General features: G+C 41.8%; 1 protein-coding gene across 2 annotated transcripts in view; it reads right to left on the bottom strand.

The window, feature by feature from the left end:
- cntfr (ciliary neurotrophic factor receptor) overlaps positions 1-13,969 on the bottom strand; it is a 230,217-nt gene that overhangs the window by 83,203 nt on the left and 133,045 nt on the right. The window lies entirely within an intron of this gene.

The raw sequence follows: 13,969 nt of genomic DNA, 5'->3' as shown, positions 1-13,969 counted from the left end.
GCTCGGAGTGGGCTGCTCTGCCATCGCCATCTTGGCAGTGCCTGACTCCCGGCTAATCTGGGCAAGGAGGTGAGGCATATGTGGAGCCGAGACTTTGGTGCATGTCAGTTTGTGGCTAAAATACGCTTCCCCACCTGTCACTCAAAGTGACACGCCCTCAATTATGCAGAACTTTAAACCTTAATAAAACTTAAATAGGTGTGTAATGTTAAAATTCACCACCCTTATAGTTGTCATGAAGATGGAAATTAGCTATGGAGACCAAAACATTTTTTTGTATCAGTTTGTAAACGTGTTAATTTCTGCTGTAAATTTGGGCATTTGAACATGGGAGTCTATGGGGATTGACTCACTTTTGGAGCCAGATTCAAGTGGCCATTGAAGGGACTGCAGTTTTTGGCACTTCCCTGTTGGCTTCATTTTTCAGCCTCAGGGGTTGCAACTTGTCGTCTGCATGTACACATGGGTTAAAAGCTATAGCACGGCACAAGATGCATATAGCTCTGCTCAAGTTAGTGTGTCATTATTCTGTCTATAAACTATTATACAGCATCGCATTTATCAAAGTATGAGCTTATTTAGACGGCAGCACATTTAAACACGTGTGTGACTGTTAAAACATTGAGAAAAGTCTTTGTAACGCTCAACACTTCCTGTGTCTGTGCTTTGACGAGACGTTTTTGTAGAGTTTTGGTTTTAGGTTTGCGACACATTAAACTGAGTGGATGTGACAGGGCTGGCTGAAAGGGTCAGCGGGAGGGGACAGTTTTACCTCTCCAAGCATCTGACATTTGAATTTCTTTTGCAGCCACACACACACACACACAAAGGAATGGCCAGTGAGCATGTTTTCATGGATATCTGACCATTCCTCAGTTGCTTGACGTCAATGGAGCAAACTGCTCAACCTCACTGCTGGACACTGAGCCAGGAGGAATACTTTCTGGTCTTTCCTTCCTCTCTCTCTCTCTCTCTCTCTCTCTCTCTCACACACACACACACACACATCGTAAAAGGGCCGAGACAGCCCAGAAATTTCTATTTCACTGGACACTAATCAAGAGGGAACAGGCCTTTACCTTCTTGGCGCGGACACGAAACACACAGTGACAGCCGCTGCCGCGCACGCACACTCGCACACATATATGCACAAAACTGCAGCTGCAAATTTTTGGCTCAAAACAAAGGGTGCGTATGCACAGCCGCAAAGACAGAGTGACAAATTAATATGAAGAGCACAAAAAGGCACCCACAATCGGCAACACAGACGCACACCCACAAACACACGCAATGCTCAGACATTTGTGTTTTGCTGCATGTCAACGGCGGGAAAGCGGAGCGAGGAGAGGAGACAAGATAATAATACAGTCATTCGGTTTATTCCACTGCCTCTGGATGGGTAATTAAAGTGAGAAAGGGAGAGAGACACAAGAAAAGAGCAGAGGAGAGACACAGGACCCTGGCTCACTTCAATTTACAGATGATCCTTTTTTTATTATGAGAAAGAGGTGGATGAAAATGCTATTTTTTGAACCAGGGATGATATTGAGCCCAGAGCCTCTCAAACCCTGTTAAATCCAATGATCAGTAATCTATGAAAGTCAGGTTGGGTGCTCACAAATGACAGGAAGAAGAGGACAGAGGAGGCGGTGAGGGAGAAAAACAGCGAGGGAGCTTGTGAATTCTGAAGATTGACATTTAAAAAAAAAAAAAAAAAAAAAAAGTTGGAGAAGGTGACGGATTAGTACAAGAGAGCAAAGAACAAGAAGGTTTAAGACAGCAACAGCACACTCATCTCACACTGCCAATTACCAGATATCCTCCCATGGATTTGTTTCATGCAGAGCATCTGAGTGGAACGGAGCTGGAGCATTGAGGATTTAATTGGAGCGAGGAGCAGCATTTTGGAGGACTAGACATGATGCCCCAGCCACTCAAGTTTGCTTTTAAAGCCACTGAAAACAAAACCATGGGCCTGATGCTTCTCACACACGTGAGCACGCCCCTGTCTCGACTTCGGTCTTGCTGCACACAACATCGGTGTTACACAGACACTAAAAAGTTACACCTCGAGATTGATCTGCTAACTTCACCTGCATTCTCCATAGAGAGCTGCCTTTCCCTTGTTTGGGAACAAACAAGCAAATGTGTCTCGAACCTTCTTTTTAGTCCTTTTTTTCCCCTCTCAACAGCAGTATCTCCCTCAGTATTTCAGGTTAGCTAACAGTTGTGTGGCAACCAAACTTGCTTAGAATAATTGCGCATGTGTCTGTTGAGCTGTTTGTGTTACCAGCGACACTCAACTGTGCTTCGAAACCACATCCTCTCTCAATCACAACCACTCGCTGCTGTTTCATAATCTTTATTTTGATATGAAAATAGATTCTCTGAACTCATACATTGCATTTCTTCCTGTTTTATCATTTGTAATCAACACAAATGCCTTTAACTGTGTGGCTCCATATTCTTCTAGCAGAGAAAGTACAGCAGCTACTTTACTTTTTCTCATCAGTGCATGCACAATCTCATTTTTTTGCTAAATCCTCACAAAGATCCAGACTCCTGCTTTCTGCCTGCACTATTTCCTGTGTTAGGCTGCTGGTCCTTAAACTAAGCTCCTCTGTCTCTAGCTGGTCTTTATCTAACTTAGTTTCCCTGCACTACAGCTTCTTCCCTGGCAAACTTTTACCAGACATAGCCAACTTGAACCGCAAGCCCTTGTTATTAAATTCAACTGACTTACATACAGTTTTGTGTTTGCAGTGCTCTCTTCTTCCTCTAATCTGCGTATGTGCTTACAGTGTAGCCTGAACTCTCTCTGAGGCTTGTTTTAATCTAACGTATCACTCTTCAGATCCATGACAACGTCGTTCACGCCCACCAGGCCATCGACATCTTAAACATGTTACACACGTACACATGCTTTTGTAGAATTAAACAGATTTTTCTGAAATCAGTTTTTATTGTTTCGGTGATTCGACCATTCAATCAAATCAAGATTCAATCAAATTAACAGATTTGTTTCCCTTTTACAAAATAAAATCTCACCAATTTTGAAGGATATATTTGCAAAGGAGAAAAAAAAGGCTCTTTTATCTTAAAATGAGCTGAGATGTCGTTTGGAGTAATTTCTTGAAACTACCTCAGTGGACCTGAGTGTAAAGCAAGTCAACAGTACGATTGGAATTCACCAGCCTGTGTTTATCAGTACTATAGATGACGATTACAGCCACATAATACATACTAACATACAGCAGATGCCCCCTAAGGACAGCAGGAGCAGGACCAAACTACACAAAGGGAAAGATGACGAGCGAAGGAGAAAGTAAGAGGTGATATGGGATAGACTAAGAGGATTAGTGGATGTGAAAGAAAGAAACAGAATGAGATAGAAAGCACAGGCTCGAGACAGAATTTTGAAGATACGAAGAGGAGAAAAGTGGTAGCCCAGTACAGTAGTCAAGGAAAAAAAAAAAAATTGCTACATGCTGAGAATGATGGGTGAGTGTGAGTATGTGCAGGAATAAAATGAAAAATGTTGTGGAAAAAAAAAAAACAGAATACTGGACTCAAGTTTTAAGAAAAGACTAACTCCCTTGGCTGAGCTGCAAAGCCTTGAAATTCTGTTTTTCTACCTTCATGTACGTGTGTGTGTGTGTGTGTGTGTGTGTATGAGCTGTAACCTGATGCATAGATGTATTTAAAACTGAATGGACAAAACACCTTTTGTCATTGAGAGTCACACCGTCTCTCTCTGAGGCAGCATGGAGAGAGAAGGAAAGGGAAAACAATCTATCTCACCAGATTTCTCCTGATAACCAAACGGATACAAATAAGCCAACGCGCACTCTCTCTTTTTTTAATATGTTTGAATTCCCCTCATGGATTCCCATTGACTTCCGAAACTGGGCCCATTTTCCCATTTGTTATGGTTGTCTGCTACAATAAAGTGATGGGAGTTGCTGTTGTCCTGTAAATAGAGCAAAAAATGGAGATGGAAGAAATTGGCAATATGGAGCGGAACAAAAGAGGAGAAAACGTTATGGAGGGAGAAGCAGAGAGAGACGGGAGAGGAATGCATACGAGCCGATGCGAAGGATGATGGCTGATGAGGTGAAAAAAAACCCCAAAAAACTGACAATGGAAATCCATCGAGATGAATTCATTTAGCATTTATTTTCCTGTGCAAGCTGTAAACCAACATGTACATGTGTCGGTTTACACTTAGCATTAAAATTCTCATCAAGTCTCCCAGACTTTTTTTTTTTTTGACCATATGCTTTATTGATTGCAGCAGGAATGTCCTGTTCTTGCTTCAGAGGTCAAAGGTCAGCTACGGTACAGTTCCTCTGGAAGTAGAAAGTCACGGTGTTGTGTCACTGGAGACTCTGGGCCAAATCCTCTGCAACTCCCAATTTTTTTGTGACATAAGCCTAAATCTGACACTCAGATCTGTGGCACGGTCTTTATATTTTTCATTCTGGAGATACGTGTTTAGCCAGAAGCTTTCTAGGGTTATAAAAATATGATTTTAGTTTCTTCAGTTCTTTGTAAATCAGAAACTTCATGTGGCAGGTTGTCATCAAGATTCACTTTCCTGAGTCTGGCTGTCATTGCCTGTTAGTGTTTGTCACTCCTCCAGGTCTTACCCTCCAAACATACATTTGAATTTTTAAAAAAATGTTCATTTCACAGAGTTGCAGCAGACTGGGGGCAGCGTCTCACACTGACAGAGACAGGCCCGGAGAGACCAGCTGAGGTTGACAAACTGTGCAATTCGTTTCTCCAGCTGTGGAAATCCTCCACGTGCAGGTATTTTCTATTTATTATGACTGACCGAGTTCTGGGACAAGCAGGGGGAGTAATTAAAATGGAAGCTGAGTAGCTGGAGCGGTGGCCTTACATGTGGGGCCAAACACTTCCAGGTTTTAACAGGAGGTCCCAGAGGAGATGGAGCTCTACGTGTTCACCCTCCTCCATAGCGATCTGTCTGCAAGGAGACAAGACAATTCCATTACCCAGCAATGTAGCGCCGGTCCCCTGAGTGTGTGTGTGTGTGTGTGCGTGTGTGTGTGTGTGTGTGTGTGTGTGTGTGTGTGTGTGTGTGTGTGTGGGGATACACACAAAAACAAGCTGCCCAGAGAAAGGAAAGAGATATCAATTGGTGTTTGTGTGTGGAAATAAGTTACCGGAGGGTAAGAGATACACATCAATCTAACAAGAGAACTCACTCCAACTTCAACTCATCCTCAGTGTGGCTGAGGGCGACCAATCACTCAGTGTGAGTGTGTGTGTGTGTGTGTGTGTGTGTTTGTCTTCCATAGGCTACATTTGGAGCTAAACATTTGATTTAACAAACTAATCAGGTATGGATTATCTAAACGTGGACTTAATTGGGGTACCCAATTAGATTTGTCTTAAATGATGTCCTTGGGTTGAGAACAGGGTGAGGGCCACATGTGTATTCGGTCCAATTAAGGTCAGGAGAAGCCTGAAGATGTGCCGCTCTTGTGTCCACAGACAGAAGCTATCCCAATGTGTGTATTTGTGTTTGCATCTTTCAGCTGGAACATTCTGCGTATAATAATGACTAGTGTGAAATTTAATTTAACCTCATCGTAGAGTAGGTGATGCATCTTTTGCAGTATGCCACCAGATGAAAGTGTCACTCAAACTCAGACTCATAACCTTCCTTTATTCATTAGACTGAGAGAGAAAGCACGAGAGAGCGAGCTGAAGATGAAGGAAAAGAACGGATTTTGTTGCATTTGTAACCAAAGTGAGCTTTCCCTTTTCCTGAGCTTTTTTTAAGTCCAAACCACATGCATGCAAACACACAAACACACATGCGTACACACACCTTAACCCAAGCCAAATGGAGTTGGCCTCACAACCCAACCCACATCCACAACACTGGTGGTTAAGACTTCTGTTATCATTTGTGGCGTTAAGAAAAGAAAAAACAAAAGTATACACCACAAGTACGTTTACATAATGGCTCCGCTGTGATCTGAGAGCAGCTCAGACTGCATTTGTTTACAAGAATGACTCATTGCCAAAGCTAGAACCCCCTTTTCTTATGAGATGATGTATGGCATAAATTCATCACTACGCAGACGCCCTTCTCGCTCACGATAAAAAATTTTTTCCTCATTACAGATGTTTAAAATCTTGTCGTTCCAGTAATGGGGGTGCTTTGTCTGCAGTGCCCTGATTGTCCCATGAATTATCTGTCAGGAATGTGGTCACACAAAAAAAAAAAAAAGAAAAAAAAAAGAAAAATAGTATCTCCTCTTGTCTAGTGTCAGCTGGCAGGCTGAGTGACTGGCTGGCTCAGTGACTGCCTGAGTAGCTGGCTAATGGGCTCGAAAGATGGGGAGGGATCAGCAACAGAGCTTTGAGATATGTGTGTGCTAATGGTTGGAGGGCCATCGCAATTTCACAGTTCTGTGCCAAATCACTGCACTCAGCGACTGAGGTTTACTCTTGAAGAGGACATCCCTCTGCAACTGTGTACAGAACTGTTGCATCTCTCATCCTTAGGCAACAGTTTATCCATGGTCCCTACAAAACCAACTCTGCTCTGTTGCAAGGCGTCATTAGACTAAACGTTGCATCATTAACATGCTAGAGTAACAGTGCCTAGCCAGCTACCTGCACTAGAGATGGACTTTTTTTTTTGTTTGAGCTTCCTGCAAACAAACAAACACACACACACACACACACACAAATCGGCCATAAAACTAACATCACACTGAAAGTAGTTTGTTTCACAGTGAACAGGCGACTTTGTCTAATTGTGTTGTTGCTATTTATGCTACAACGACAATCCATCATAATCAAAACCCTGTCACAAAGAGTCAGGTTCCATCTAGTGCAGCATTCAGGTAATATAAGAGAGAAAAGCACAACTATATCTAGTGACAAAAAGTAAAAGACCCACACTAGACGGTAGTATTACAAAATGTATGGACCATTATCTATTTCATACTGGTAACTGTAGATTTAGGGTCCATGTCAGTGTAAAGTATCAATGAAAAAGTTCCTCTAGTGTTTTATTAATCTATTGCCATCTTTCCAATAATTTCACCATGGCAACAGTTAATGAGAAATGATGTAACACCTTGTCATAACTAATTTGTATTGTGTAACATGTTTTACTGAGTTCAAGTGTGACTCCCAAATTATAATGAAACTAAAGTGCAACGGAACGCACACGCGGTAACCCTGAAGCTAGCAGTGCAACTGGCTGCTTTCTGGCAGACTATGTGTCTTGCAGGCCGACTGTGTGACAGGTCACCAGGGTGAATGGCCGGATATATATGACCCACTGCAGTTGATGTTGTGTTAGCCGGGAGGCTGAATGACCGGGCGGGTTCAGTTCATGTTGTGATGCTATAAATTGTTTAGCTGACGGCCAGTGCATCCAGCGATAGAAGAGTGGACAAAACCAGAAAAGGGCAGGACAGCAATAACTTCCCCTGTGTGACAGCAAAAGAGAAGGATGTTATATTTCACCGAAGAGCTCAAGAATTTCACGACATCTTGCTTATGAAATTATAATGAACTTTTGCCGTCCATAGTCTTTCATCTTTTCTTTATCAGTCTGTCACTGTCACACCCACCGCACATCATATCTAAAGATGTCATCGAGTCCCCCAGTGCTGGAGTGTGCTAGTATGTGTATGTTTTTCCCGTGTGTCGCCGAGTGTTTGCTTATGGAGGAGATAAACACCTCTTTTAAACCCCCGTGGGACAATAACATCCTGTCCTGTGTGTGTATCAACTGAACACATGCACATACTCATACATATACATATACACACATGCCAGCACACAACGCAAAATGACATTTGTGCTTTTTTTTTTTTTTTTTTTGGGAGTAATTGTAGTGTTGAATATATCCAAAGTGACAGACAGAATGTAAACAACCCACAGCTATATACAGTGGTGAAATAATACAAAGAGGAAGAGAAGCAGACATCATAGCAGCACCATGCCTTCACATAAAAACACAAGTCAACACACACACACGACTGTGGTCTCCTCGTGCTGACATTATGTTGAAACAACTCCTGGAAAAAGATCACAAATGCTCCATGAATTTGGTGTGAAGGTGGAACAAGCACACACACACACACACACACGCGCGCGCACACACACACAGGGGTATGGGCTCATAGTGTGACGTCCTCTGTTCTTAATGCAAACCAGTGTAAACACACAGCGAACAGATGCTGCCGCAAACTACACGCCGAAACACAGAGACGGCGAGAGACGGAGGGGGAGAGGACGTATAGAGGATCTGAAGAAGAGTGAGGGAGTGAGACAGAAAGGCCCAGGCAGGGAGGACTGGATGGACTGCACATAAAAAAACAAATATCACAGAAAGTTCAATATGTGGAAGAGACAGAGAGAGGGATAATTATAAAGTTTGAGGGAAACGAAAGACAAAGCGTGAAGGAGAAATAAAAAAACAAAACAAAACAGCATAGACAGATGGCTCTGTGCTATTCTCCTGATAACACTTCTATCTGTGTAAAACATAACAAGCCCCCGGTGTAAGCCATAAACACTGCATAAAATCAAACTATCATCATGATGGTAATCACAACAAGTGTTGCCTGTCATGATGTCATTATCACTGTATCGACACAGCACAATGACAAAGTTTTGTAGGTGACAGTTACCATCGTGAAAAAAAACGCAGACAAAAAAGAGACAAAGAGAAAAGCAGTGTAGAAATAGTTGGGAGCGATGTGCTAATGAGAAAATATGTCGAGAAAAGGCAAATTAAAAAAAAAAAACAGTACAGTTGGAGTTTGAGCGGGAGACAGAGTGCGAGATGACAATCTGAGTTTCAAGTAGTTTGAAAGGCAGAATTAAAGTCGGTGTTGGCCCATTGTGTGCCATGAACATGTCATAAAATCACAAACTGTTATCAAGGCAATTATATTCGCTGCCAGGCTAGACCACTGGGGTATTGTTCTCACAAACTTGTAATTCCCCCCTGATGAATCGTTACACAGTGCAACTGTCTCTCTCTCGCGCGCGCGCGCGCACACACACACACACACACACACACACACACACACACTGAGACCACCAAAGTGTCATTATGATGCAGAAAATTACCACCAGTAAACGAAACACACACACAAACACACACACACATACTAGCTTTCAGACGCAGTGTACATCTCTCTATCTCAATCTTTCTCTCTCTCTCTCTCTCTCTCACACACACACACACACACACACATGCACATATACTGGTCTGTTTATGCATTGCATCATTCACCCTGCTGACATAATCTACCATGACATAAAACTCTCATTAATTCAGTATTATTTCAGCATTCAGTAATTCATCACTGCCGATATGATTAACCAAACTGTCACACTGCCATACAGTCTCATTCATCAAACACTTGCATGGAAATGTTACGTTTAACATCAGCCTGGGAGGAGATCCTGATAGGTGGTGTGTGCTTGGCTTTGTGTTGGTCCTGTCGACAGGTGGACGGAGTCATGGTAGGTGTGGTTTCCTATTTAGCTGATGTGGACATGAGGTGGCTGCTTTTCCAGAAGGGTGATTCCGTCCCTATACGGCTTAGTTTTATTATCTATCATTCAATAGGCTTAAACAGGATCACTGATTTGCGCATACGCTTTGCAGCGGAAGCACAGTAAAGCCATTTGCTGCGGTGACATTTTGACTCAGCGCAGGCAACGTAAAGGGACCAGTCTACCTTCCTTTCAATCTGATTTAGACCCGAGGTGGACTCAATACTACAGCAGTGTCAGAATGAAGAAGGAAACTGGTATGGGCTCATATTTTTCTTTGCCATGGGAGTGATGAATCAAGGTTTTCCTTTTGCAATGTATCAAAATGTGTCACTTTTGGCTCCGTTCTGAAGTGGCCTGCCATGACTGGAGCCAAGGAGCTATCTAATATCACCTGCTATAGTCAGCAAGCAGCTACACTATGATCCCTGGGGGAATTTAATTTAAAATGCTGCCTTTTCCTTATACTAATATCAGCCTCAAATGGAAGGTGATAGACAGTGATCACATATATGTGAGGAAACGCTGCCCAGCGCAGATAATGCACAAGTGCATCCCTGTTTTTTTTTTTTTCCTACTACAATAAGAAGACATTATATCACTGTTACCTAGAAAATCTTTTTTTTTTTTTTTCAAACTTGTCATTTAAGAGGAGATGGGCAGCCATCAATCACGGAGCATCGCTGCAGTGACAGATTTATTCAGCCAAACTGAAGGAGAGCTGAGGGGGCTGAGGTGCAGATTAGACGAGGCAGTTGTCACAGTAAATCTGAGCTATTAGTGGATGTTATTAATGAAACCCAAACCACACTCATATTGGTTTTGCCTTAAATAAAGCCAATGGGGCTTACTTGAGTATATATGGCGTAACACAATAATTACAGCACTTTCTTAAGAACAACAACTAATTAATAATAGTCACAATATACAATGATGTTGCATTACAATAAGTTGTGCAAAATTAAGTGTTAAACTGATAATATCCAACAGAAAACCTTCAGATAATAACCAAATAAGGATTTAACCCCCTGAGCACTATTGTTAATTTTGTTTAATTTAAAAGATAATCCACACATGATTAAAATTTTTCACTTAAGCTAAATACCACATTTAATAAAAGTGTTTTTATTCCAATTACCCTCAGGGGTACTTGTCATTTACGAGTACAGTATACCCCATCTCAGCACCATCATTATGCACAGGCCCAGTGTATAAAACCTTCACCATCAGAATAATGGATCTCAGAGGAGGCCATTGCCAACTCACAGGCCAGTATGATATGTGGTTACATTGACGCTCATTTAGCTTTTGTATGATGATTAAGATGCGCAGCCCTAACAGCAAAATGACCGAATGTCATTTTAACAGCTAATCATTAGAGCTTGTCAGCTGGCAGCGGGTCCTACTGCAAGGACTGTTACCATGACAATTCAAGTTTTATATTTGCATTTGAAATTTAAATGAAGCAGCCCTTCAGATATTATAACTTACTATTAAAATTCTCATTTAGCTAACGGGTTTTACTATGCAAGCAACAAAAATATGGAAAAAAGTCTCTTATGGGGGCACTGCAATAATTTTTCATCTTTATGAAACAGCATCATGGGAATTTGGAATTTTGCAGTTCAATTGGTCAGTGATTATTTCATGCAGAGTGCATCAATATTACAATGTCGTTAACATAAAGTCATAATTTCAGCACTTGACTTCCTCTGTTCAACCCTATTGTGGCAGTAATAGAGTGAGTGTAATTTCTCAAACAGTATTCGCCTTGCTCGCTACCGGCTACTTTACCACACGGCTGACTGCAGCGGTGTGAGCTTCCACAAAGCGTAGCAGCTTGCCTTCCTCCAAACAAAGTCAGCCGCACAAAGTTACTTACACTACAACTGCTCTGTAACTTTCTGGTGAGCTCATTCTTTAGATGCATCCTTGGACCGATACATGCCCTGTTGCCTGTTCAAGTGTGAAGTCAACAGGAACTGTACAGTTAGTGTCACCACCATCACTCACCTCCAGATACGAAAGCAAATGAAAGACGTTTTCACCCATAGTGCATCATTTGGGTAATATGGAAGAAAAAGCCACTGCACTCTAGTGACAGGAATTAAGATAGCAACGATAGACTGTGTTCATTGTGAAGTGTAGCATGTGTTTGTCCATAACCTCATTAATATCTCAACAATACTTGCTCAGTTGTTGTAATCTGATGCTTTTTTGCTAAGATGATATGAAATATACTACATCCATCCTGGCAAAAACATTCTTCGAAAGTCAACACCTAAACGGTTACAGGTTGATGTTACAGGCAAACAAGCAGATATCAGCTGAATACATAAGAACTTACTTGTGCCTAGTATAGAACAGTACTGAGTGTGCAGGTCAGCTTGAGAAAAAGTAAAAAAAGTAAATGTGGTCACATCTCCATCTAAGTAAAAAATAATGCACAAGTACAGTCTTTTTTAATTGTGTTTGTGCAATGAGTGTTTTTCTCGTTTATACTGAACACATCGTTCAAACATTCGCAGTGTAGGTTGGGAAAAATGTGAACCCCTGAGGCTAAATGGCACAAACTGAAGTTAAGTGGAATCAGGAGTTATCAAACCTGGAGTCCAATCAATGAGAAAAAACAAATAAAAAAAAAAAGAAAAGAAAAAACATTTTGAAACATTGTGGGTTCACAAGAAACATCTGCTGATGTGAAACATTCCTCACAAAAGAGAAATCTCAGAAGACTTGTTGATTTGCATGAAGCTCGACAGAGTTTCAAAGTGATTTCTAACAGTTCAATAATCATCAGTCCACAGTTAGACAAACTCTCTACAAATGGAAACCATTTAGTTCTGCGGCTACTCCGTGGAAGTGGGCGCCAAGCTAAGATGACTTCAAAGGTGCAACGCAGAATGATCTGTGAGGTTAAAAAAAAAAAAAAAGAAGCTCAGAGTAAGAGCTGAAGGCGTAAAGGAATCATTGGAGCTGGCTAACATCTCATGAACGTGAACCTACTCTATTCAAATCATGGTGCATGGAGCATTGTGTCCATGAGAGGGCATGACAGAGGAGGCCACTTCTCTCCAATTTATCAAGGTATCTTACAGGACAATGACAGGGCGGCTTCTCTACCTACTGAAGCTCAGTAGAAGTCGCGTGATGCAGCAAGACAATGAGCCTAAACTTCAAAGTAAATCTACTGGAGAATGACTTCAAACAAAGAAAATCCACCTGTTGGAGTGACCCAGTCAGAGCCCAGACCTTAATCCAGTAGAGACGCTGTGGAATGAAGAGAAACCTCCACAGCAGACATCTGAAGAATGTGTCTGAGTTGAAGCATTTTGATGAAGAAGAATGGTCCATAATTCTTGCTGAACATTGTGCAGGTGTGATCTGCAGTTACTGGAAGAGCTTGTTTGAAGTTATCGCTGCCAAAGGAGATTTGACCCGTTATTAAATCCAAGGGTTCACTTACTTTTTCCGCAAGCAGCTTGAATGTTCAACTGGTGTGTTCACTAAAGACATGAAATATTATAATTGTTCATCTGATATTAGCTTAGGGACAAGGTGTTTGTCTGCACTTGTGATTTAGATGAAGATCAGATCACATTTTATGACCGATCAATGCAGACAAACAGGTCATTCCACATTTTTTATTGCCACTGTAAATGTAAATGACTGTAGTTTGTCATAGGCAGTGCTGACCCAGAGTTAATGAATCCTAAATCCTACTTCTTCTAAAATGGGTGGGTGAGACCACTTTGTGTTATATGACTCTTCCCCCAGCACCAAGATGTGAAGGTTCCAGTGTAAAAGAAAGGACACCAATGACACACTCCACAGCAGAGTGACTCCCACCACCATGAAAACATAGAAACACAAAAAAGGAAGGTGACCACAGCACACAAGAAGTGTTGATTGTTACAGGGCAGAAGAAAACAGTAAGCAAAAGGTCAAAAGGTCAAAAACAGAAAGTAACAAACAGCAGAGGAAGACAAGAATAGCTGTTGGTCGTCACCCCCGCTGAGGGAGGACCCCTCCCTTACCTGTCCCTGTTGCTAGTCACTCAGTCTGGTGTAAAGATGTCTACATTTTACTGCTGTGGGTTCAGATGTTTCTGGTCACAGCAATCAGATTAGCCTTATGCTGACTTGACGTGAGCGGACAGCATGATTGCTGGTTTGTACTGAGATGATGTATGAGATGACTCGGATCCCAACAGAATTCAGTACACCGGGATCCTGTAATTACCACTTGTGGCTGCAGAGGCCACTGCTCAGCAAAAGTTACAGTCTTACTTTAATTCCACTTTGTCAGTAAACTGCATGTTGCAACATATTTTTATGTTAAATTCCTCCACTATGTCAACACAACCTTTGAACTTACACATCGCTGGTGCAACAGCCTGCAG

This window comes from Trachinotus anak, unplaced genomic scaffold (genome assembly GCF_046630095.1).
Source record: "Trachinotus anak isolate AG129_WGS33_773 ecotype Australia unplaced genomic scaffold, CSIRO_AGI_Tana_v1 ptg000028l, whole genome shotgun sequence".
NCBI lineage: Eukaryota > Metazoa > Chordata > Actinopteri > Carangiformes > Carangidae > Trachinotus > Trachinotus anak.
This window is presented reverse-complemented; position numbering and strand designations above follow the sequence as displayed.